General features: G+C 42.6%; 1 long non-coding RNA gene across 4 annotated transcripts; it reads right to left on the bottom strand.

Moving 5' to 3' along the window:
- Nucleotides 1-4,480: 4,480 nt before the first annotated feature.
- LOC309538866 lies at nucleotides 4,481-21,786 on the bottom strand. Of its 4 annotated transcripts, XR_014222418.1 has the most exons (5): nucleotides 21,715-21,786; nucleotides 20,674-20,757; nucleotides 7,838-7,916; nucleotides 6,677-6,767; nucleotides 4,481-4,700 (listed from the first exon to the last, which is right to left on the bottom strand). It is a non-coding gene; the product is annotated as an uncharacterized lncRNA (long non-coding RNA). The 4 variants fall into 4 exon arrangements; XR_014222417.1 differs by lacking the exon at nucleotides 7,838-7,916; XR_014222419.1 differs by lacking the exons at nucleotides 4,481-4,700; nucleotides 6,677-6,767; nucleotides 7,838-7,916 and adding an exon at nucleotides 18,530-18,724.
- Between the last annotated feature and the right edge of the window lie 4,167 nt (nucleotides 21,787-25,953).

Below are 25,953 nucleotides of genomic sequence, written 5' to 3' on the forward strand. Positions count from 1 at the left end.
TCTCCTGTTCGACTGTGAAGTTAATTTTTATTTCAATCATTCTGCAAAGCATTTTACTTTTTTATTATGGAACCAAGTTTTCATAACTTCATCATCACTTCAAGGGACTGTCATGTTAATATCTACAATTCTGATGGAAAATAAAAGTTCTTCCATATTAGCAGTGAGACTGGGTCTTTCAGTAAAATCTTTCCCACAGCAATGGCCTTCACATATATGGAAATTCTTTGGATGTGAAGCCCCTTTAGGAACCTGTAAAGAAAGACCTTCAAAATGCAACAGGACTCTTGAAGGCCATGCATATTATTTTGTGATTTTATAACTGCTCGCATGGAGGTTAATGGCACTTGAGCCATGTTGTTTTGGCTCACGAAATGAGGGTGATCTCATAAGACATTAGACGCATATGCAGCTTTAGTTATCTAGTATGAATATAACCTAAACCAGTTTTAGTTGCCAAAATACACTATGAGGCCAAAATTTGCCACCTCCAGGCAGACTTGAGTTCCGCCATTGATACAGTGTCTGTCAAGGTGTCCGATAAACCATTCTGCCTTATTTTGTGGGATCAGTGTCAGTTACTGGTGCCTGAAAATGTGGACAAGATGCTTGCAGCTGTACAGTCTATTATATGCTGATTTGTGTCAGCCATGGAGAGTAGATTAGGTAGATCCAGGGTGTAGTGAACAGATCACTGTGCGATGAGGTGGTTGGTCCTCACTGCCTAATGTCATAGTCTTAATTTTGTCTCTCTCCTTGGCAGTGTTTTGCTAATGTTTCCATGGTAGGTATGTTAGATGCAAGTTTCACTACTGCATAAAAACACACACATGTGAATCTCAGAAAATCTGCACCCATCTTTGACACCATTGCCTCTTAGGGAATTGCGCCACCAGAGGATAGTAGCCTGAAGATTATGCATTGCTTTCCTTGGACTAAAAGGTATTCCGTCTCAGAAGCAATAGTAGAACCCCAGTCTCCCACATACCCCTGGAGACAATAGCTTCTAAAACAGACTGGGACCTTTTAAGAGGAGAAGCTATCTGCTTTGTAGATTAAGATATAATTCTACTTAAGGCTCAGACTTCAGTTATTACAGCACATTCAAACCTGCCTCCTCTGACTTCAGGCCTAGGCTCCATTTGGAGATCTCCAATGGGCTACCTTCTTTTCCCATTTGCCTTCTGGACTTTGTTCTCTGCTTTGTCTGGCTTTGCTTGTTGGTCTCTAACCTGCTTTGCTTGAATTTAAGTGGTGGTTAAAACCTCGTTTCTGCTTGACTTATTGGGTTCTGAACATCCCTGGGATCTGCACACACTTAATTCACTTCGGCTAGAATCCTGTCCTGTTTGGCTGACGTCACTTCTTGGGACAGAGTAGCTTAGAATTAGTTCAAATCAACGATGATTCAAGAATTAGTGAGAATTCTCAAATGTTTTAGTGAGCTAAGGATTTAAGCAAAGCAGCAAAGCACAAGAAGTTTGTTGTTTTTTTAACTTAAAAATATATATATCAAACTCAGTCAATTTCTAGCACTTGGTGCCTGGTTGCTGCTGATTGTCAGAATGGGCACCTGTTGCCAGAAGGTGCTCAGGAAATTGGTAGCTCATATTTTCATGCTGTTGATGCCATAAACATTATTTTTTTCTTTTAACCGCTGCCGGTTTATGACTTGGCCTCTCCTGTTGAGAAGATTGCTAATGGAGACATCAAACACTGGCAGTGTTTAGTGAAGCATTTGTGCTGTTCAGAAAGATTGTCTGCGTTTGGGGAAAATATGTGCAGGCTTATGAAAAAAGGAATATTCCTTTGTGTGTGCTTCTACCCATCCCTTCCTCCTGCTTTGATGCAGAAATGTTTTTGTTGTTATGCATCGAAACTCTGCACTTTCCTTAGGCAAAATATAGTATGGAAATATCTTCAATAGGTTTACACAAACTTAGTTGGCTACGCCCCACAGCTTTCCTGCTTCCAATGGATTGAGCTCCTTTTCCACCCTTTGGTAGTACTGTTCAGACCATTTTTTCTCCATCCTTATATCATGTCTCTGTTTATTCTATCATTACATACACCACAAGATTTTACATACAGTGAAGTAGCCAGCCTGGCTGTAAAACAGACTATAAAGTGTTGTAAAAATGGGTAATATATGAGAGGCTTTATCCTTTAAAAAAACCTGATGGAAATCTAGATATATACAGGATTCGGTGGAGGGGATCTTCTTCAAGAAAGGGCATCCAGAACACAGAGGGCAAAAGTGAACACACGAGGCAGTGTGTGATGAAGACATAAGCCTTGATGCCACACCAGGCTCCAAATCCAAAGAACTATAGTGTGCACATATGGGGGAAAGCAAAGCATCATTGGCTGCTTTTGTCCAGTGGTACCCACTGCAAAAGACAAAAACACACACCACTAGCCTCATTGGGCATGAGCACACCTGCAGCTAAATACCGGCTCTCCCCCCCTCCCCAGTGCAAATCTACTAAATTCACTCATTTCCTCGGCCATTTTTGATGCTGCAATAGCAGCAACCTTCTGCACTTCAGTAGCAAAACTTGTTAGGTGTTGTGGAGTGTGTCTTTAGTTCAGAAAATAAGTGTTCCGCAGGACCTGAAATTTGGGAAATGCTCTTTCATAGCAGCAATGTTTGGTCCCACTGGTAGCAAAAAGGGACAGACGACAATTCTAATATGAAGCAGATCTTGTAATTATGAGATGAACTCATGAAAATTGTTATTAGAAAAGCAACAACACCGAAACTGAATGCTAGTTCCAGAAGACATATACTCCTCTTTCACCTAATAGCTTGGATTACCAGACATTTGCTTGCTAGCTTTTGCACCTGTTAGCAAACAAGAATGCAAATGTGTACTTTCTGTCTTCTTTTTAATTAAAAAAAAGATTGAAGATTTTAGTTTCTTAAGTGTTTTCTACCATGTCAATTGCTAGTTAGAACAATACTGATACTCATGCAACTTGCCTCTAACTCACTATCCACTGTGGTACATCGCAACCTTAATTTCTCTGTCAAACTTCCAGTTTAGTCACCAAATGGCTGCCAAAAAGGGTAAAATGGAGTCATGTGACAGAAACATTTTTATCCTGGAAAATGTTGACTGCACTAGCATTCAGAAGCATTTGAAATCCCAGTTATGAATGTTACGTACGAATGTCATGCACTTTTTGCTATTTAGTTTGCAACCCCAAAAACTCCAGAGAAACCCCTTATGTCTGGTTGTGGGCTGGAGGTTTGAACAAAGACATCCCTCTACTTGCTTTTGTTGGCTGAGCTCACCAAATGTGTGGGCTGAAGGTTCACGGGCAGTATCCTTATCAGTGGAGTCCAGCAGAAAGCCACCAAGTCCACTCCATTTCCCCGTGGGGAGGAGTTGTGGTGGACCACATGACCACCTCCTCTCCTCTGGGGGTGGGGGACGAAGTCCCACGTTGCCCAGGGGATCCCGGCCATGTCATTGCCAGCCAGCCAATCCTGGGGCTGGTGTGTGTGGCCGGGACCGTTTAAGCTGTGGCGCGAGCCGGAGGGCTTCCTCTTGGCTCATGTCTTCAAACTCCCACCCTCCCTCCCTCTTTTACAGATTTCTTTTTCCTTGGCCTTGCTATGGACCTCAGTTGGCCGCCGTTGATGGGCCTGGTAGGAATTTTTCCACTTGGCAAAATTGGCATGGGGCCATTTGGTTTTCTTCTACCTTGTCACAACTTTGTAAGGTTTCGTAGTTAGGCATTGTTGGACCTTATGACGGGGGAGGGTAGGTGTGGCCATATCACCTGCCCCTCCAAGCTTAAGGGTATTCCGTTAAAGGAATCCGGGGGTGTGGTCTTGTCCGAAGCCCAGGGCGGGGGTAGGGCCATGACACAACCCTGAGGGGAACATCTTGGGGAGCTTGAGTTGGTCTGCATCAACGGGGCTCCCCTGTCTGGTGGTTTATCCTTACCCGACTTCCTGCGCAAAGGGCAGGACTCAGATATAATCAGGTCCATTCAGTGCCTAAACCAATACCGCTCACAGTCTGTAATCAATAAAGTTGTGGCCAAAATTTGCCCAATAACATTAACATAATATCTGTGTCCTGGTGTCTTATTCTCTATGAGGGGGTGGTTGCGGGGTCTTGACACGCAAATGAGGAGTTAGGAGGATGGGGCTGAGCTGAGCTGACATTCACTGAAGCCTGAGCCACGCATAGTCAGCGCCAGCCAGCATCAGGCCCAATCCAGGTCTGTTTGCTGTGCCAGCCTGGTTCTGAAAGTGTTGGTGTTCCAACTGGCACTCAAAGGTCTGATTCAATATATGCTCAATATATATATATGCTGTGCACAGACAGCTGAGAAGAAGAATTTAATTTTATGTATTTATTTACTTTAAAAATATTTATATACTGCTGCATCATAAAAAATATATCACAGCGGTTTACAACCATATAAAAACACAAAATCATAAAACTCAGTGGAAACTCTCCCGGTTACAGCTATTTTAGGTTTGGCAATTTTGAATGACTGCATTTAAAGAAACAGATTCAGGATGGATCACCCTTGCTCTGAAAGGTCATAATTTGCCTTAAATGTAGTTGAATTGTATTGGCTATGTAGCCATGAAGCTACTTTGCAAATCCTGATTAGCTGGTATCACTATCCTTGCTTTTGGGTTCTGAAGATTCACAACTGTTTCAATAGCCTTTGTTCTAAATAATGACAGAAACAGTAAGAAATGGAGCAGGGTAGTTCAGTCGGTAGAGCATGAAATTCTTCATCTCAGGGTTGTGGGTTTGAGCCCCATGTTTGGCAAAATATCCCTGCATTGCAGGGAGTTGGTCTAGATGACCATCGGATCCCTCCCAGCAATTATAAGATTCTGTGTAGTAGTGACTGGAACAGGAGTGAGAATACCTTTAAAAGATAAAGGTAAAGGACCCCTGACAGTTAAGTCCAGTCGCGAACGACTCTGGGATTGCGGCGCTCATCTCGCTTTACTGGCCGAGGGAGCCAACGTTTGTCCGCAGACAGTTTGTCCACAGACAGTTTGTCCGCAGACAGTTTGTCCGCAGGCAGTTTGTCCGCAGACATGTTGCTAGCATGACTAAGCCACTTCTGGCAAAGCCAGAGCAGTGCATGGAAATTCTGCTTACCTTCCCACCGGAGCGGTACCTATTTATCTACTTGCACTTTGACTTGCTTTTGAATGCCTACTGTAGGTTGGCAGGAGCTGGGACCAAGCAATGGGAGCTCACCCCATTGCAGGGATTTGAACCGCCGACCTTCCGATCGGCAAGCCCTAGGCTCAGTGGTTTAGACCACAGCTCCAACTGTGTCCATACCTTACTTCCATCCTATATTTGGGCACATTATGGCAACTAATTCACTTGTTGCTGCTGTCAAGGAAAGTAGGAGCAGGAATAGCTAGTGCAAAAATTCATGAGAATAGCTAACCATCGGATATGAAACTGAGCAATTACCGCTAAGGATGTGTGCAACATGCAGTTCACACATTAAAACTGGATCTTCCACAATGAATTCTTTGCTTGCCCTTTGACAGGCTTAGGGTTTACTGTGCTTTTCCTATAGTGCATTAACCCTAAAAATAGACAAATTACTCAAATTTTGCATACCTATGCTTGGATGTTCAACACCCTACAGCAGCCCCATTGCTTTCAGAGACATTGATTCTCTTGTGATTGGGATCACAAGTTTGCTCATTAGAAGATATCCCTCTTCAGTTGCAATACTGTGGGTAGGGGAGAAATGTAGGGATGTCAGTTACTGTGTGAATCAGCTAGATGGCACTCTAGCATAATAACAAGTTGCCCACTTTGCAGACCACTGGATGGAAGTTCCATGTGTACTGGGGAATGATAATTAATAACGGCATGGAACTTTACACAAGTCTTCCCCTTCCCACTCCCAGCCATTTCAGCATATTCTGGGAATGCAATTTATAATTAATGGGTTAGAGGCTGCAGCAATTTGTTCCTTCCACGGCTCCCTGAGATGCACCACTAATCCCTACCCCAATTCAATGTTCTTTCCTATTCTCCCTGGCCTCTATGCTGTGGCCATTTGTAGTGCAGTGCATATAGCTAGAATGCATGTGGTCATCTGCTGATACTACATGGTGTCACTAGTTGATGGGGCCACTGATGGCTACTGGTGGTTTCATGAAAATGGCTTCACTCAAAATGCAGGTAATCTCCCCTCTTCCTCATGAAATATATATTTAAAAACCATTCAAGTCACTTTAGGACACAGAAGCGGGACCACAGAAGTTCTTGGACTCCTGGCCACAGATGGTTTTAGTGTTCGGCTGAGTAGCTACATCATTTAGGATATAGTGTAAGTCCCCCACCCCAACCACTCCCTTGGAACACCCACTTTTTCAGAATTTACACTGACATAAGAATCACCCATCTTAGCTCAGCTGGCTAAGACCCAGCTACACCAGTATGTCAGACTTACACCAGCATAGCCCAGAAACTGGCAATCGATCAGATAAACCAGAGATTCACTGGGTCCTAATTTGTTCATCCTTGCCAATCTTGGGCTTGGGTTGCTCCCTTAACTGCCAATCTCCGGCCTGCACTGTCACTATGTCAGGGATGCACATCAAAGACAGTGCATCACAACAGATAACCAACTAAACAACTTTGGCACAAGCCTATAATACCTGGAAGCAGGGATGGACAAATCTGAAAATTTCAGGTTCGCTCCATTTCTCATTTTTCCAGTATTTGCTTCAATTTGCCCCATTTCTGCATCTGTCAGCATTTTTTTTTAAAAAAATGAAAATACAACAGAAACATTTGTCAGCATCTTCATGCACATTTCTCCTCATATACACATTTTTATATATGCATATTTTTAAGCAAACCATTCCCCCTACTTTATGTAATTCTGTGCACTTTTCCCACTAAGATACACTTTTTAGGATGAATTTTGTAATGAACCGGATTGCAAAATTCATAGAAGGCCACATTTTGAGGGTTTGCTGCATTTAGAGCCACATATTAATTTGGGAAACGTGAATTATGTAAGTGGAGCATGCGCGTATTAAAATGGGGAATCAAATGAAATTCTAAGCTATCCCTCTGTGGAAGTAACAGAATTTACTTCAAGAGTAGACATGTTTATGATTGCTGTTACATACAATCATATGCAATCATCTGGAAAAGACCTCAATTGCGTAAGCAGGAAATAATATGTTAGAAATGTGGGTGAGATTATTTAAGTCTGCTGGGTCCTTAGAGGGTGGGGGTAGGTGTTATCTTGATGACTCTTGATATATCTTCCAGCTATGATTCCATAGCTCAATGTTTACATTTTCATCGGTTATGAGATGTGCATTTCCCTACAGACTCATATTTCGCAGAGAGGTGAAATCTGAATTCCCCTCAGAGCGTGTATTTCATTTCTGACAAATATTTCCAGAGGACCTCGAATCAGGTCCCTGTTGCAAGGCGTGCGGGAGATGAGCGTTCTGATTTTTCTCATTAGAGTGTTTTCAGACTTTGATTCTCATTATCTGCCCAGCTCTATGAAGGGGCAAGCCCTTTAAATTACTCGTTGAGTATAAATAATGCAGTAATTAGTCTCATAAACGCGCTCAACTTCCTATAAGAAAATAATTGTTCCTTCTCCTTATCTCTTTCACTCCTTTTTTTTTTTAAGATTACCCTAATGAATCCACGATAACACCAAGCATCCTGATTCCCCTAGACTACACACTAGCAAGGAACTTTATAAAGGAAAGCAGATACTTAAATCTTTAAAGCTAGATTATATTTGCTTCTCTAATTTAGCGGAGGAGGAGGAGGCAGAGTAGCAACACCTCAAGAGCTTAAATCGAAGCACTGCCTTGTCCACCTTCTTTGTGCCATCTTTTCACTCTGATGTCCACTGCATTGAAACTGAAACGAGAGAGTAGTCATTTTCCTTGACACTTTCTTTGAGAAACGACAGCTTCTTTGAAGTGCACCCACAACCATTCTGCAACATCTGGGTAGTGTTTTTTTGTCTGTCTGTCTGTTGTTGTTCCTCCCCTGTGCTCATTAGTTCTGAAGAGCGGCTCCATCGAGCTCAGGCTGGTCCAACCTCTCAGACCAAGTGGACCGTGAGAGTACTTTGGCACAGAACCTGAGAGCCAGGCCTGAAGGTATAGGGCTATATCTGCACTGGCTCCTGGTGGAGTATTGGGTAAGGTTTAAGGTGCTGGTTTTGACCTTTAAAGCCCTATGTGGCTTAGGGCCCTCATATTTACGGGACGGCCTCTCCTGGTATGCCCCGCAGAGGACCTTAAGGTCCATGAATAATCATAGTTTAGAGGTCCCAGGCCCTAAGGAAGTCAGATTATCCTCCACCAGGGCCAGGGCCTTCTCAGTGATGGCTCCGACCTGGTGGAATGCTCTGTCCCATGAGACCAGGGCCCTGCAGGATTTGACTTCCTTCCACAGGGCCTGTAAAATAGAACAATTCCGTCTGGCTTTCAGTTTGAACTTAGCCTGATCTTTTATTCCCCTTCCTTCCCTCCCCCTCCCCTTTTTATGAAGATTACCCGCTCTGGAATCCCACACCTAATTCTCCCCTTGTCTCCTCGCTGGCCCAAATAGGACTGATTTAGCCAGCTAGCCCTGGAGATCATCTAATGTTTATTGGGTGGATTTCCCCCCTAAATTGATTTTTGAATTCTGAATTCATTGTTATTCATGTTTTATACTGTATTTTATGCTGTTTTTTGTTGCATCAATTAAGTGTTTTAAATTTGTTGTTAGCCGCCCTCAGCCCGGTTTTCTGAACCGGGAAGGGCGGGGTATAAATAAAAAATTATATATTATTATTATTATATCTGAAAATGTTACACTGAATGCATGGAAGTCAGGGGGTGGGGTGGGGGGGCACACATGACATCAGGGTCTGGTCCAGCAAGCATGATCCTGGATCCCCTCCACTCTTTAGTGTGCATACAGAGGATACCATCTGAAGAAATAAGCACTATCTGTTTGCATGAAGCAACGTGAGACAGATCTATGTTTTCTATCATTTAAAACTTTTTCTTGCCCTCTATTAAAAATCCTGTTCTTTTGCTTCAAGATGTTCAAACTTCTAAATGGCACACACAGATATGGACCCAATAAAATGTATAACCTAGCATTCTCTAATACTTTTTTCTGGTGTTTTGCTTACTGGTAGTTATAGTGCATAACTTCATAAGGCACTCAGATGTCTTGACAAATGAAGCAGGGGCCTTTAATCTACCTGTTTCATCCCATTTCCAATGGGGAAGAAATTCCTGCTGTTTGTTTGCTTATGTACACAAATATAATGGGTAACGTACTGATCACACACTGTGCAAAATGTGTGTAATCATCTGCCAGTATGCCTCAATCTGAAAGCGGCTTTTGGATGTAATTTTAAACTTGGACCTCTTACGAATAGATGGTATGAACATATATCATTAATTATCCACAGTTGCTTTCAACAAAGGCCTATATTTGTTTCTCCCTGAGCTGCCATGCTGATATTCAGTGCAGGTAAAAGATGCAGGGAGTCATTTTTATGAATGTGTGGCTTAGGGTCATGCAAGATGAATCATTAGTGGGAATATTTAAAGGCTGAAGAAATATTTTTGTGGCAGACGTGTAAGATGAGGGACGCTGCAGTCACACTCGCAATTATCGGCATATTCCCTGCTGAGTTGCAGGTGTCATGTGGAGTGCTCCTGCTAGCCTATGAGGTTACGAGTTCAAGAACCATAGCCCACTGCTGAAAGAAAGGAGATGGGCATGGCTAAAAAACAACAACAATGTTCTTCCTTTCTCTTCCGTAATGTCACAAATTAGATTATAAACTCTTTGGGGCACCTCTGTTTTGCTTGCAAAACTCTGGAATGTTTCTTGAATATTATCCTTAATTGGGTGTAGGGTTAGGGGATAAATTCAATTCAATTAAAGGTGAACCTGCCTAACAACATCTTCTGAAACAAAATGTGAACTAAGAACAGCCTTCCTTTGAAATTTGCACTTATTTGAATTTTGCAATGCATTCATTCTCTCTCTCTCTCTCTCTTTCACACACACACACACACACACACACACACACACACACATCTACCTACCTACCTACCTATCTAATCTCACCTTTCCTCCAAGGAGCTCATGATGGTGTACATAGTTCTTGCCACTCCATTTTATCCAAAAGGAGGGTCCCTGCCTTAATGTATTTTTAATCTCCTGTTGGAAGCCACCCAGAGTGGTTGGGGAAACCCAGCCATATGGGCAGAGTATAAGTAATAAATTATTATTATTATGCCTTATGTTGATATTCTTCCATCCTAGGGGCTTGAACTAGATGATCTTTAGGGTCCCTTCTAGCTCTACAATTCTATGATTCTATGAAACTTGACTAAAGCAACTGCTTCGCCAACCAGGGCCCTCCAGATGTTATCAGTCTCCAGTTCCCATTGTGCTCGTCCACTGCCTATGCTGACTGGAACTGATTGATGCCAACAATGTTTCAGTTTCTGTAGCTAGGGGATGAGGATGAGGATGAGACACTTGAAGGAGCCCAGCCGACTCCATGCCCTCTTAATCCTTGCCCTTCTTGGCTGCTAAGAGTTTCAGGCACACACCCAATTCAAAAGAAATAAACATTAGATGCTACCATAGAAAGTATAGGTCAGGGGTCAGCAACCTTTTTCAGCCATGGGCTGATCCACCATCCCTCAGACCATGTGGTGGGCCGGACTATATGGGGGAGGGGAATGAATGAATTCCTATGCCCCACAAGTAACCCAGAGAGGCATTTTAAATAAAAGCACACATTCTACTCATGTAAAAACACCAGGCAGGCCCCACAAATAACCCAGAGAGGCATTTTAAATAAAAGCACACCTTCTACTCATGTAAAAACCATGCTGATTCCCAGACCATCTACTGGCCAGATTGAGAAGGCAATTGGGCCTCATCCGGCCCACGGGCCTTAGTTTGCCTACCCCTGGTATAGGTGTTCTTCCCTTCTTCAGGAAAGAAATATATGTGCATTTTAACTCTCTCAGAGTAAAGGTAGCGAGTATAGCCTGTAATACCCCCGACTCGGGGCAGCCTGTCCCGTTTAACCACCTTGGGATTCTGCTGCCCAAGATGGCTGCCATCAATTGACCTCATTTTTGGGGCAGCCCTGCTCTTAGCACCACCATCACCAGCTTTCAGATGCTACCTTCTTCACCTTACGAACAAAATGGTTATGGGAAAAGCAGAGATAGCATGAAGAACACATACACAAACTTGCACAATGTATTTTCTTGGCTCATTTCAATATTCAGAAGTAGTATGTTAACATACAAACTGTTCTGCTAAAACAGGTCAGAGGTCAAACATCTCTGGCCTGCAAGCCTGTTCTTCTCTACTGTCAGTCAAGATTTTCTTTCCACACTCACATGAAGTATTTGTGAATGTGTCTTTCCTTCCAAAGAATTCTGCTGTTGAAAACTGTTGGCTTTTTGTTTTTAGATAGGCTGCTCCTAACAAAGTGACATTTTTTTTAGTAATAGCCAAAAGCTGTTAATCTCCCTGCGTCCAAATGAGGGTTTGCTTTCCTTTTGTGTGTTTCCTCCTCTCCCTTCCTCTCTCTTTTTGTCTCCTTTCAGAAGCGTTAGCAAAATTTAGAAGCAGTTGAATTGGTTGACGATGCCATTCTAGTTTAACCATAATTAAGATTAATTTTTATTTAGCAAACAGCTATGCTGTGGAAGAGTTCAGACTACTGTTTGACATCATAAATCATGATTAGGAAGCAGTGAAATGCTTACGCCTCTCCCCCCCACACACAAAAAAGAGGTTATATAAATAAAATATAAAGAAAAGCATAACACATTAATAGCTACAGCAGGTAATTAATTGTGAAATTGCAATCCCTTTTTGGATTTAGGAATCCAAAATCTCCCCCCCCCCCCAAAAAAAAAGCATCCTGGGAACTGTGGTTTGTTACTGGTGCTAGGAACTGTACCTCTTTGAGAGGTACAGTCCCCAGCATTCTTTTTTTTTTGGGGGGGGGTGCTTTAAATGTGTGTATGAACTCATTAACACAGTTTGTGCATCCCCCACCCTCCTATTCCCTTGCAAAATACAAAAGTGGATAAGGAGAGAACCAGGTAATATGGAATATTGTCTCTCACTAAGAGAAGCTAGTTTTAAGCTAAACCAAATTTTGGCATAGCCTCTCCTCTTCCCGGAGGGGAGGGGCTGTGAGCGGGAATCACTTCCTGCACTCGCAGGGTGTGTACGGCTGGGCCCCCTGCGTCAATGGAATCCTGGGCCCGTGTCATGCACCCCAGCCAGCCAATCTGGTTGGCTGGTGGGCGTGGCTTGGCCATTTTAAAATGGCCGTGGGCCCACGAGTCCTTCCTTGTTTCCAGGCTTCCTTGGATCACCCTCCCTCTAGGTTTTGCTTCTGCACTTGACCTTGCCATGGACCTTGGTTGGTCGCCTTGGTTGCCCAAGGGGCCTAGTAGCAATTTTTTCCACTTGGCAGATAGCAGATCGTCACAGCTTTGTAAGGTCTGGCGGTTAGGCATTGGAAATGTGTTGTGTGTTGGAGGGGAGGTTGTGACCATTGCCTACCCCTCCCCTTTAAGGGTATTCCATTAAAGGAATCTGGTGGTCGTGGTTCCTGTCCGATGCCCAGGTGGTGGCTAGGGCCATGTCTTGACCCTCCGGCGACTCTAGGGGAAAGCTTCCAGCTGATTCGCATCTACAAGCTCCCCCTTGTTGGGGGCCTGTGTGGTGTAGTGGTTAAGAGGGGTAGGCTCGTAATCCGGTGAACTGGGTTCGTGTCTCCGCTCCTCCACATGCAGCTGCTGGTTGACCTTGGGCCAGTCACACTTCTCTGAAGTCTCTCAGCCCCACTCACCTCACAGAGTGTTTGTTGTGGGGGAGGAAGGGAAAGGAGAATGTTAGCCGCTTTGAGACTCCTTCAGGTAGTGAAAAAGCAGGATATCAAATCCAAACTACTACTACTACTACTACTACTACTACTACTACTACTATTCTTCTTCTTCTTCTTCTTCTTCTTCTTCTTCTTCTTCTTCTTCTTCTTCTTCTTCCTCCTCCCCTACAGGTTGTTAACCCTTGTGTGACTCCCTGCAGAGTGGGCAGGAGTCAAGTATAGTTTGTTCTCATCCAATGCCTAAGCCAATACCTCTCACATTCTGTAACCAATAAAGTTGTGGCCCTTTTTAGCCCATTAACCTAAAATACTTGTGTCCATGTGTCTTATTTCATCATGAAGCAGGGAGCGGGGCCTCAACTCACCAACATTTTAGCTGCTCCAAAGTGAAGGGAGTTCATTTACAACAAACACACACACACACACACACACACACAGAGAGAGAGAGAGAGAGAGAGAGAGAGAGAGAGAGAGAGAGATAGATTCCAAGGTTTAGCACCATCTATTCTTTCAATTGGGTTTAAGTAAAAAGTGTTTATGGTGTTCTTACTTTATTTTAAAGTAATAACAGAAAATAAATTCTTAGAACTAAAGGGGGGGTGAATAAAATTAAAATCCCACTTCTTCAAAAAATTACAGTCCGTTGCCACACTTGCCTTGCAAAATAACTGCCCTACAACAAACAAGTCTTAATCCTAATAATAATAATAATGCTGGCAATTGTTGTACTTTTGCTGAAGAGGCCAGTGCTGTGGTAAGCCCTCTGACAGTAAGAGGCAATCTATTCATAAACGATTCTTCCTTTGTGTGTAATGAGTGGAAGCCATTTGCAGCACAGAAGTGATTGAGTAATGAACGGATTTAACATGGAAAGATGAGGGGGAAGGAAATAAAAGTGTGCTTAGGTGTAACAAGAACGTTAAAGGGGGAAGATTGCTGTTGGAGGATGGCTGCTTACCTTAGAGGTTATAATAAAGGCAGGAAGTGCCTACTTTTAAAAAAAATAAAAACATTTATAAACGACCCTTTTCTTAGCAAGATGACTATATTTAAAGAAGCCTGAGGAGGATTTTCCTACAATTTGCCAGTGTACATACATATTACCAGCTTGAAACAGAGCCAGGTAATTCTCTTTTTTCTCTCAATTTGGACCAAAGCTGAGGGGGGCATGGGGGTGGGAAACAGGAGAATGCATGAAAACACAAGATGCAGGGTGCATACGGATTGTGGCTAATTTCATGTATACACCACTTCCTGATCTGTATGTATAGCTAGCTCCTGAGTCAAGTGGAAACATTTGAAGAGGGAAGCTCCTGTAGAGGTGAATGGGAGGAGGAAGCTGGTGTGGGTCTGGAGGCCTAGGACAAAGGAAGGCATATTCTAATGACCATGCACTGGGTTGGGGGAAAAGCCATCATAAGAAAAGTGCATGTAGCAGGTTTTTTTTAAAATGTTTATTAAAGGTTTTCATGAATTACCCAAGAATGTGCAATGTCTCTTTTGTAGCCGTTTTGATGAAGCCGAAGCAGTTGCAAGGGAGATGTATGGAAAGTTTTGAAAAGGAAAACAAGGCACAGGATACCTAGTTAGCAATGGTGTGTGGTGAGGTGGGTTGTAAAGGTGACCTCACAGCATCCCAAACCATCTTTTGTAGGCAGGGCCTATAGCTCAGTGATCGAACAGGTGTATATAAGCAGAAGGCAGCATGTTCAATGCTTAGCATCTTGGGTTAGCAGAGTTGTGATAGAACATGGCCTGAGTTTCTGGAGAGGCACTGCCAGGCAGAGTACACAACACTGGTCCATATGCTCCAATAGCCCAGCTACATAGCTTACCTTTTCTATACTAGCTATAATGCATGAACCTGGTGCCTTCCATATGTTGTCGGACTCCAACCCCAATCAGCACCAACCAGTGTTGATAATATGAACAAAGTGTGTTCTCCCTGAAATGAGAGCACATGTTGTGGTGTGGTCTGCCAGGCCAACCCTCTGTTGCCAGGCAGGTTAAAGGGTATTGCCTGGAGCAACGATTGGATGGCCGGGTTGCTGGGGCAAATTGCATGTTGCAATTGGGTGGGTGGGACCAAAAGCTTTAAATATTGGGTCACTCCGCTTTTGCTTTCTCTTTCGTTGAGTGCATCGGATCACCCACCCGCCCTGAGTTCCGGTTGACCTTGCTATGCCTGTCATGGGGTCGCCTGCCATTGGGGCAGGGGCCTAGTAGGAATTTTGTCCATTTGGCTGATTGGCTGGTGCCATTCGGTTTTTGCCTACTACCTAGCAATTCATCACAACTTGTAAGGTTGCGGTTAGGCATTGGTTATAAAAATTGATGGAGGAGGGGTAAGGATAGGCTGGGCCTGCCCCTCCAATGGTGGTGTGCAAGGGAATTCTGTTAAAGGAATCCTGGGGCTTGCCATGATTTCGTCCAGTCCCTGAAATGGGACCAGGGCCTGTAAGCCTTGGGGAGCAGGTTGGGTGAGCGGTGAGGGCCTGGGACCCAGCTCAACTGCTCCCCAATATTGTTTTCCCTTCACTGGCTTCCGAGGGAGTTTGGAAAGTCAGTTCTGTCCCAGGCGGGGGAACAGGTAGTCTTAACCAATGCCTAAGCAACCACTCACTGATTATGTATTTTAATAAAGTTGTGGCCAAAATTATGCCAAAAACCTTAAACAAAAATTATGTGTGAATTGTGAATTATTTTGAGGGGTGGCTTGGGGACCTCAACACGCAACATTTGGAGAGCACTAGCGTTGGGGAAAGCTCTTACAATGTGTCTTGTAACTGTGATATGTAGCAATTGCATTATGTTAAACTGCTCAGGCTTTATGATTCAAGGCAGGCTATCAGAGCTGAAGAATCATATCCCAAAACCGAAACGTTAAAAGTCTCTCTTCCTTGGGAGTTAATAAAATTCAACTCTCATTTCATAGTTGATGCTAATGATTTGGCACTTTTTATACTTAGAGGGATGCCTAATTCAAAGCAAATGTTTTCCAATTATTACTTGAAGGCTTCATTAGCTCCCCTAATTTCCTGTTGTCTTTGGAGGGATTTGCTCAGGTGAAAACTTCTATTTAGCTTTGCCTTGTTAGACACCCAGTGAAACTAGACTTTGGAAGAATGCTCCTTCTGAATGGACAAATGGCAGAGGAGCACTTCGATGAATGAAAGCCACAGTGGTTTTGTTTCCTGTGGGAATGTTCTAGAACCATCTTTTAATAGAAAAAATATTTCTACATGTTCCACCACCACCACCTCACTCTGCCATAAACTTACTGGTAGCATATTTGTCAAATCACTTGAGGAAAGAGCTAGAGCTGTCTAGAAAAACAAGGAAGTGCTAATTAAATTCCCTTCCATCTTCCCCAGTATTTCAGCAATGACTTCTGATAATGATTTGGATATCAGGAGGACATTGTCTATCACTAGGAATATTCAGAATTTCTCCCTGCAAGTAGCCTTGTGGATACTACTCTGTGTGATGTCAAGGGAAGAGAGCTTAAAATGTTTGTTCCCCTGTGGGAGGTTTGGCCATATTTCTGTCCCTTCAGGCTGGTCCTGAGTCAAAATGCATTATGCGCCCAGCATACCAGTCACTCTAACTCCCCATAATTCTAACTCCCCAAAAGCCTTGGAGAAGGGGAGAACACTCACTTCCACACCAGAATGATGCCACAAGACCTCTCTTTTGCGAGGAAAGACATATGCTGCTGTTGTTTAGTCATTTAGTCATGTCCAACTCTTTGTGACCCCATGGACCAGAGCATACCAGGCACTCCTGTCTTTCACTACCTCCCGCAGTTTGGTTAAACTCATGCTGGTAGCTTCAAGAACACTATCCAACCATCTCGTCCTCTGTCGTCCCCTTCTCCTTGTGCCCTCCATCTTTCCCAACATCAGGGTCTTTTCCAGGGAATCTTCTCTTCTCATGAGGTGGCCAAAGTATTGGAGCCTCAGCTTCAGGGTCTGTCCTTCCAGTGGGCACTCAGGGCTGATTTCCTTCAGAATGGATAGGTTTGATCTTCTTGCAGTCCATGGGACTTTCAAAAGTCTCCTCCAGCACCATAATTCAAAAGCATCAATTCTTCGGCGATCAACCTTCTTTATGGTCCAGCTCTCACTTCCATACATCATGACATATGCTAATGTACCATAATTCTCTGCTTCGAATCCAGGGACCTACAAACTTTATCCACAGGAAATTACACTCCCCAAGACATGTGTTAGGAGCAAGTGGAGGAAGAAGCTAGGAATCGTTATGCAGTTCAGATTTTAAAATATTCTTTTCTTTGAGGTGAGCTTTAAGAGTCCCCAAAGCTGACATTCAAGTCCAAGCTCATTGAGCTTTCCTGGCATCTTGAGTTATTAGTGACACTGTAATCTTTACTTCATCCAATAATTATCAAAGCTTCGCCTCTTATTTATATAGCTTTCTGCTACTTTCCCTGCACCGCTCACATACTTTATCAAACCTAGAGGGCTGGCATATTTCTCTGCATTTTGAAGAGGATTTTATTTGTATATTTTTTTGCCTTTAAAACCAATTAACAGAAGAGGAAGAAAAGTAGCTGTTTCATAATGTTGCCAACATAAAAGAACTGAAGCATTAGGCGATGACAGGGTCCTATGTTATTCTGGTGCATTAAATTGCTCCACGTGATAGCTTTAGATGTGTGAAAAACAGAGTTACTAAAATTTTCATCCCATGGGCTGTGATTAGCCTTGCTGAAATTCCTCTACTAAACAGCATCATGATGTTAGCCTTAGTGATGCAGCCAAAGAGCTATCTAATTAGAAAGTCAAACGAAGAGACATATCTACTGGATTAGTGCATCAGTATAGCAATATCTTTCCTAACCCAAACACAAGTAGCATTAAACCTTTTATGTTTTATATCCGTTACCTCCAGGTTCAGGACAAATGCCTCCAAATATCTATTATTTAAGTGGTGGCAAACAACAGAGAGGGGTATTGCCTCTTTAGCTTTCCAGAAGCTTCTAGTAGGCTACTGTTAGAAACAGGATTTGTTTTTATTTTAACAATTTGGCATACAGGAGACTCAATACAACGGATTTAAAAAGGAAATCAAATGCTGGATTAGAATCTTGGCAAGAAAGAAATCACACTTAACCACCCACCCCCCTATAAAATCTTAGTCACAGTTGTTCTATATAAAGATAATATTTTTTTCCTCTTTCTTTCGTATGCATTCACTTTGAACTTTGATCTTTGAAAAGTTTTTTTCATATTTTTGTTGTCAGATTTTTTAAAAAATATTTCTCAGTTACTGTGAAGTTGGAGAAGCAATTACCGTGTTTTTTGCTCTATAAGACTCACTTTTTCCCTCCTATAAAGTAAGGGGAAATGTGTGTGCGTCTTATGGAGCGAATGCAGGCTGTGCAGCTATCCCAGAAGCCAGAACAGCAAGAGGAATTGCCGCTTTCACTGCGCAGCGATCCCTCTTGCTGTTCTGACTTCTGAGATTCAGAATATATTTTTTTCTTGTTTTCCTCCTCCAAAAACTAGGTGCGTCTTGTGGTCTGGTGCGTCTTATAGAGCGGAAAATACGGTAAGAGGATGGCTACTTCAGTTCTTGTGGAGAATATATCATTTTAAATATAAAAAAAACTTCTTGCCTGTGAAGCGATGAATTTGATTAATTTTCTGTAGAATTAAAAGAAATTCTCATTGAAAATATGCACATGAACTGCATTGCTTTCTGTTTTAGGTATCATTCTTATTTAGGATGACTTGCTTGTTTGAGCTATCCCCTGTAAGGAGTACATGGGATATAGTTTTTATTTATATCTTGGAAAGACAAAGGCCAATGTATACAAAACCCTGTTGTGCATTTGGCCATGAAGAGGTCTATCAAGATTACTGTGAAGAGGCTTATTAAGAATGTGCCTTTAACTAAGTGTTGCCAGCTTGGAGGCTGGGATCTGCCCCCAGAACATAGCTACCTCCAAAACATTCATGCTCCTTAAATGCAGCAGATGTTTCCTGAATGTGAAGCTCACCTGCGAGGGTATGGTTTCAAGGCTACATGATGTTTTTCAAGCCATTATTATTATTATTATTATTATTATTATTATTATTATTATTATGAATTAACATTTGTGTTGGTGTTCTTTAAGTCACCACAGGCATACGCTAGGGCAGGAATCTGGATTGGAGTCAGGCATGAAGGTAAAGGGATCACCTCAGCATTTACTTTTAAAAATAAAAATAGAATAAGCATGCACTTGCTAATTGCATGAATAACATCATTTGTTTGTACCTCAGGCCACCATAAACAGTTTATGGGCTGGAATTAAAGTGCTCATCTTAATTTTAAAGCTGCATGTTGCTTAGAACCAGGATTTTTGTGGGTGATTTTTCTCTCACATGAGCTCCCAAAGAACTGTTGGCACGCAGAGGGTCGCAAGGCCAGCTGGCTAGCCCCAGCTGGGTCATCTCCTTCCAGCCGTCCTGCTGTGAAGACCAATCGGCCTCTGCTCCAGTGTAAATCAGTGACCCAGGCTTCAAAGGCAGGGCACACTATATCAGCCGAGTGAACTGCGCACACAGAATAGGCATGAGGCTTGTGGAAGCATACTACAACTACAGATTTATTAATCATAAATCAGGACAAAGAAACATGTCGTCTCTCTCTTTGTCTTCTCAGAGAGGCAGAGAGAAGCAAAAGCTATACACACAACAGAAGTTCCCAGCAAGCTGTGCTGGTATGTAAACAGACATGTGACATGCAACAGTTCCATGTCTGCAACTAAAGGTGGAATAAAATTTTCCAACAGGAGCTGCAATCAGAACATGATGTCCTTCCTTGGTTTCCACCAGTTTCTGAGATAATAATTGCTCTTATTAGACACAGAGTTTCCTCAGTGGTTTCTGCTTGGCCGTGGGATTCCCACCCCAACCCCGGTTGAAAGTGACCTACCAGATCTATGCTAAAATAGTGCTAATTGAAACCTTAAAATATTGTGGTAAACGGGGGGGGGGGAGCCAAGGAAGATATTTGCTTACATAATATTATGGAAAACAAAACTCAGCTTCATTTCTGATTGGCCAAGAGGTGGGAGAGGAGTGAATTTACCTGCATAGGTAAATCTAATTAGTGACTGGGAGGAGAGTTGGAATAATGATGGAGAAAGAGCTAAAAACCAGGAAAATGACATCAGTCTAGAAAGCTGCAGAGGACTCATGACCAGAGACAAAAGATGCTCAGCTGGCCAAGGGATTAGGATGAGCTGAAACTGCTTTAAGTAGAGAGAAAGTCTAGATTTAGGTATATATTGATGTGTCTTTACTGCTCTTATGTTTAATTGTTAAAGCTATTCTGAAATCTGCCCTTGCTCAAATTGCTGCCTTTCAAAAACCTTCAGTGAAAGTTAATTTTCTTCTGGGTTAACTTTGGTATGATGCCTTGTGTTTTACCCTGTGCCTAATTGTGTTACCACACAGCACAGTACAGTGAGTGGGCAAAGTCAGCCAGTTCCAGAAATTAAAGGGCTGTTTAATGAAAGCCAGGAAATATATATAAACCACTTGGGGACAGCAGTGAGGACCAGAGAGGAGATTGGGTTCTCTGGTTTTCTCCCTTCCAGCAGTGTGGGCTGTAGCAATTCATGATGCATGTGAATAAACTATTTATTTTTTTAATGCCAGTTGGCTCAAAATGTGTTAGGTCTGGTGTTGTATTAATTCATCCAGTACTCACCGCACTCTGCATCTATTCCAATGCATGTCTATGTTTCGTTTTTCCTAATATTCTTATTTGGAGAACTCTCCTCTTGTCTTACTACTGTGAAGCAAATGATAAATGAATACCAAGTGAGGAGATGCTCGAATCTCATTGCTTCATGTTGTTTCATAGGTCTGGAAGCAAGTACAGTTCTTGGACAATGCACTGAAGGACATCCAGGACATGCTGCGGGAAAGGACCATTTAATTAAATATCACTGACCTATTTGTAGAGATTTGAGACATTTTTAGTTGCTCCAATATATTAGCTGAAATTCCTCTCACTGTATTTTTCGGCGGCATGCCTACACATTTTTGAAAGTGACCCTCGTTCCTCAGTGGTGTGTCACAGGAAAACAAATCGCAACTCTTTGCCATTCCCTTTCAATGTCAATATTGCCTTAGGGGCTGGCACTTGGCAGCTTGAGAGGGCTCGACACTTCTTGTGTCTGAGAAGAGCTTGTCAGCAAGATGGAAGACCTTCCCCGGCAAAAATCTTCGCTTCCAGGTAGAGGTAATGCAAACTCAAATTACCGTTTGGCCATGTCCAAACATGAATGCGTGAGGGGGAGAGGAGAAGGGGGGAAAGTACAAGTAGCCAGGATGAAACATGTCCTTTGAGGAAACGTATTATTACCTCAGGACATGTTTGCTCAGATATGGACTAGCCTGAGGCAATGAGTTGTTCATAGCTATAGTCCAGAACCAAAGCTTTTGTGGCTCCAGTCTTTCTTATCTGTGCTGTTTCACCTTTGCAGGAGAATTAATAGATTTTCTTTCTACTGACACTCCATTCTTGAGACGAAGACAGGATTTGTACTGTTCCCCCTTTAGCTGCTTTCCCACAAATTGGATTATTTAGGTAATCTCAAATAGCTACATGGTTGATGCTACGCAGGCTGGCAGGAAAGCCGCCTGGTAAATTCTAAGCACAAGTGACGGTGCTGCTGAGATGAATACATGCCTGGCTACATTTCACAACACTAACTAGCACATTTCCCAGCAACATTGAATTCACCTGTAAGTATCATGGTGTCAGGAGCTGGGCAGAGGAGGAGGAGTGGTGGAGATCACGTTCCCATCCTGACCCCTCCGTGGAGGAGGAAGAGGAAGACAGTATAGATTACAACTGTGGTTTGCGGGAGGTCGCAGCTCAGAGGCAGATGAGGGGGAAAGTTGGGAAATCATGGGAGAGCCAGAACAACACCCATCTGACATGTTGTCATTAGAAAGCATTCCAGACCCACCATCTCCCAGAACCCAGCAAACCTGAAAAGTAGGAGAGCAAAGAGCTCAAAGACAGAGGGCACATATTCCTGGATCCTTATCTTCTACTTCTTGGTTATTTTTTCAAATACAGAGAAAAACCTGCTATAGAGAAAGGAAATGTGGTTGTATGAATCAGTCCCAAAGGAAATGTGGTTGTATGAATACATCCCAAAGTCACACATAAACTCGATAATTTGATGGGTGCAGGGTTGTGAATGTATATCTATTGGCCTCAACTTGATAGGTTACAAACTGACAAACCAATCTAAAACTTTCCCCCAATAGTAAAAGTTAATATATCCCCCCAAAAAAACTATTCATCACCTATTATGCAGATCCATCTTGACAGTGCTGAGATGCAGTCTGACTGTTACCTGTTTTGGACTTTACCAAGACTTAAAGCGTATCCTCTTTGTGACATCACACATGACATCAGAATGGCATGTTTGCATTCAACCTAGACTATCTCCATGCCAACAGCAATGGCCAGTAAACTTCTGCAACCAGGTAACCATCAGCCTGACTACCCAGTTGTTTCTATCTAGACTATTGGATATTTATTTTTTGCTCTCATAATCAAAGCCTGAAGAAGAGCTGTGTATAATCTGAAAACCTGCTTCCACTGTTAAAGAAAACTAATTGTCAGGGACTGGGCAGAGGGGAAATGGTGGAGACCTCCTCCCCATCCTGACCCTTTCAGGGAGGAGGAAGAGGAAGACAGTATAGCTTTACAACAAGGGCATGAGGGGGGTAGCAGCTCATAGGTAGGTGAGGGGGAAATCATGGAAGAGCCAAAAACAACACCCAGCTGACACATTGTCATTAGAAAGCATTCCAGACCCTCCATCTCCCCGAACCTGGCAAGCCTTAACAGTAGGAGAGCAAAGAGCTCAAAGACAGAGGGCACTTAGCGGCACCCATAGAGGAGGTAATGATGATGATGATGAAGAGGAAGTGGGAGAGATGGGGTGTGGAGATTCACTCAGGACTCTTGGCTCCCCACCAGCATGTCCATTGCTGGAACTGAGATAACCCCATATGCTACGAACTTGTACAAAAGGAGGCATCGTACTGGTGCTGGCGGGGAGCCAAGTTTGACTAGTCCTGCCTGCACCGCAATCGTAGCAATGCCGTAAGCTTGGGTCTCCACGCCAGTAATTTCCTCAATCTCCACTTGCTCTTGAACATATTTTTCCTTATGGTTTGATTTCCCCCTCCCCAGGCTTCCCTCCAAGGCTGGATCTAGACACATCAAAAAAAACATTTCAGGAAAATGCATTGTAAAGCAAATAATGGGAAATCACATTGGCAAAGGTTCAAACTCTACAGTGCCATCTAGAATCACACACATTTATTTTTTACTGATGTAACTGAGTCCCTAAATTTCCTCTGTCAGCACCTGAACAAAGCACTAGTCCTTACATGTAAAGCTGTCACCTTTCTACTGATTTATCTATCTAGAACAGCATACAGAAATGTCCTCATAGATGGCCAACTGGGGTACACAGTATCCCACCCTTAACTTAATGAATATGTAACACCATGAGACTTTGATGTATTTATTTGTTTCAGTGCACTGTACTTTTGGGGGGGGGATGATGTTTTCTCTCAGTTTTTGTTTTCAGTTATTAATTATGCTTAATGTATGCTTTAGATATTATGTTTTCCCTTAATCACTTGTCATTCCTTCCCTTTGGCTATATCTCGCTGTGAATTAGATCACTGAGCAGTATATATATATTTTTGCCCCAACTAAAATATCTCATCTCTGTGATGCTGATAACAAGTGTTTTGTTTATTTAAATCATGACTGGACTAAATTTCTTCACACGCAAAACCCACCCTCATTTAAAACCCACAGTCTCTGCTGCACACGATCCCTGCAGGCAAAGATTTATTGTGTTTAATATATTTTAAGGCTATCACACAACAAGTAATTCATCTCTTTGGGGGTGGGTATGTTTACTTAAAATGAAAGGGAGGAAATACATTTATGTTTGTCTCAATGCTTCTTGCCTGTCCGCCCCTCCAGCAAAAGAAACAGCTCAGTCTGTAAACAAATATCAGCCACACGATGCCTGAAATTCCATGGAGTTTCCTTAAGTAGATATTATTTGATATATATTATGGGCTAGACTCTCGTGTGACCAATAAACAAAACTCAGGCCATAAGTATGCAATAGGGTCGTGTCACTTCAGATTCCACTTCAGTGCTACAGACAGGAGCCTGATTCATTTTGGACCATTTAAACATCCATTGCATTTCAGATTCTGAAAACTTGAGACTTTGGATATCTCCCTGTTGTCTATAATGGAGACATCAAAAACAGCTTGTGTGTTTTTTTAAAAAAATGTAAAAGTATACATTTGCAAAGAGAAAAGATTGCATTAAGTGAGAGGTTCCACTCTAGGTGAATGCGGAAGACTGGTGTTTTTCTATTTCAGAGGGTTTAGGCTACCTGATGATTCATCACTGGAAACCCAAGCAAATCTCTCATGAGCAGCAAACTGAAGCCTGAGAAACTCAGCATCTTTGTGGGAAGCCAGCAAAGATATTGCCAGCTAAGTGTGTTGGGGAAAGGAGCTTCTCAGAGAGAAGTTTTTGGACTGTGTTGTTGTTGTTTGTGGCATGTGGTCCACTTGCACAACAGAACTTTCCTCCCTCTGTGCCCCCCATGCCTTCTAAATATGCTCTGTGGGATAGGGAGAACCCCAGAACAGGTATAGGGAGGTGGAAGTCCCATTTTATGAGCCAACACTTGTTCTCTGCACATATTCTTTTATTGCTACATCAAACTCCACTCTGACGCTATGCCGGCGAAGTGCTTTGAGTTCCCTAAAGCGCAAGATAAATCCGAAGTGTTCTCAACTACTGTAATACTGTTGAGCTCATACACTCCTTTTTGAGGATCATCGAGGCCTGTTCTTTTTAATCAAGCAGTTGCAAGAGAATCCGCAATCGCTGCTATCAGGCATGATTCTAAAAAGTTTGACTTCTTAATACACACTTCACTCTGCACTGCCATAATCAGTCTGGGATTCTTATCGTGATTTCTCCCCTCTATTGTTTTCAATATCAAAGAGAAAGCAATCACGGAAAGGCTTTTGTTCTACCAGAGAACTTTAAGCAGGCTGATTAAGTTGCAAAGGGCATTCTGGAGCCCCTTGTCTCCAGGAAGGAATTTGCAAAGGATGCTTCAATTATTTTGAGAGAAGTGTCCGTGCTTTCCTGACCATGTGTGTGTGTGTGTGTCCTTTTAAAAACATTGAATAAAAAAAGAACAAAAAGGACAAGAAACCGTCTAATCAAAATTCATGTGTTTGTGAAAGTGACTTTGATAACAGAGTCAGAAAAGATGACTTCTCAGATGTGACCAACCTTTTGGAAACCTCATGCCGTCTGGCGTGTTCTTTAGCATGGTTTGTGTCTTATTTTCAGTCCCTCACTCCTCCGGTGCCAGGAAGAAGCTGGCGGGTGGTGGCTGAAGGCCTCATTGAAGATTGGCTTGACTCACAGGAATGCCACCTCCTGCTGGTTCATTTTCCTATTGGCTGGCTATTATTAAAGTTAACCAGGCAACAATAGCAAACCTATAGGAAAACCTTGCGGGAAGCTGATTTTTCGTTGTCAGCTCGGATTCCTCTGACTTAAGACACAGGAAATGATTGTGTTTCCCATACCTGCTGTTATTTCTTCCTCCTGCTACTAATTAATCCCTGCAAAGCAAGTGATGGCCATATTAATTGTTTTCTTGCCTGCATTCCAGGCTCAGTGTGCTTGTTTTGTGATGGAATGGGCTAGCTAAATTCTTTTTGCAGCTTTTGGTTATTATATATTGTTTACAATGCCATCTCTAGAAGGGATTTCAGGTTTTAAAGAAATGCTATACTTTGATGAAGAAGATGACTTGAGTAGACACTTTGGGTAGTGATGTAATAGAGCTATACGAAAAGCACTGTTCTCACCTCATTTATTAATTTTTGGATT

Source organism: Podarcis vaucheri (genome assembly GCF_965113315.1).
Source record: "Podarcis vaucheri genome assembly, chromosome: 8".
Classification (NCBI taxonomy): domain Eukaryota; kingdom Metazoa; phylum Chordata; class Lepidosauria; order Squamata; family Lacertidae; genus Podarcis; species Podarcis vaucheri.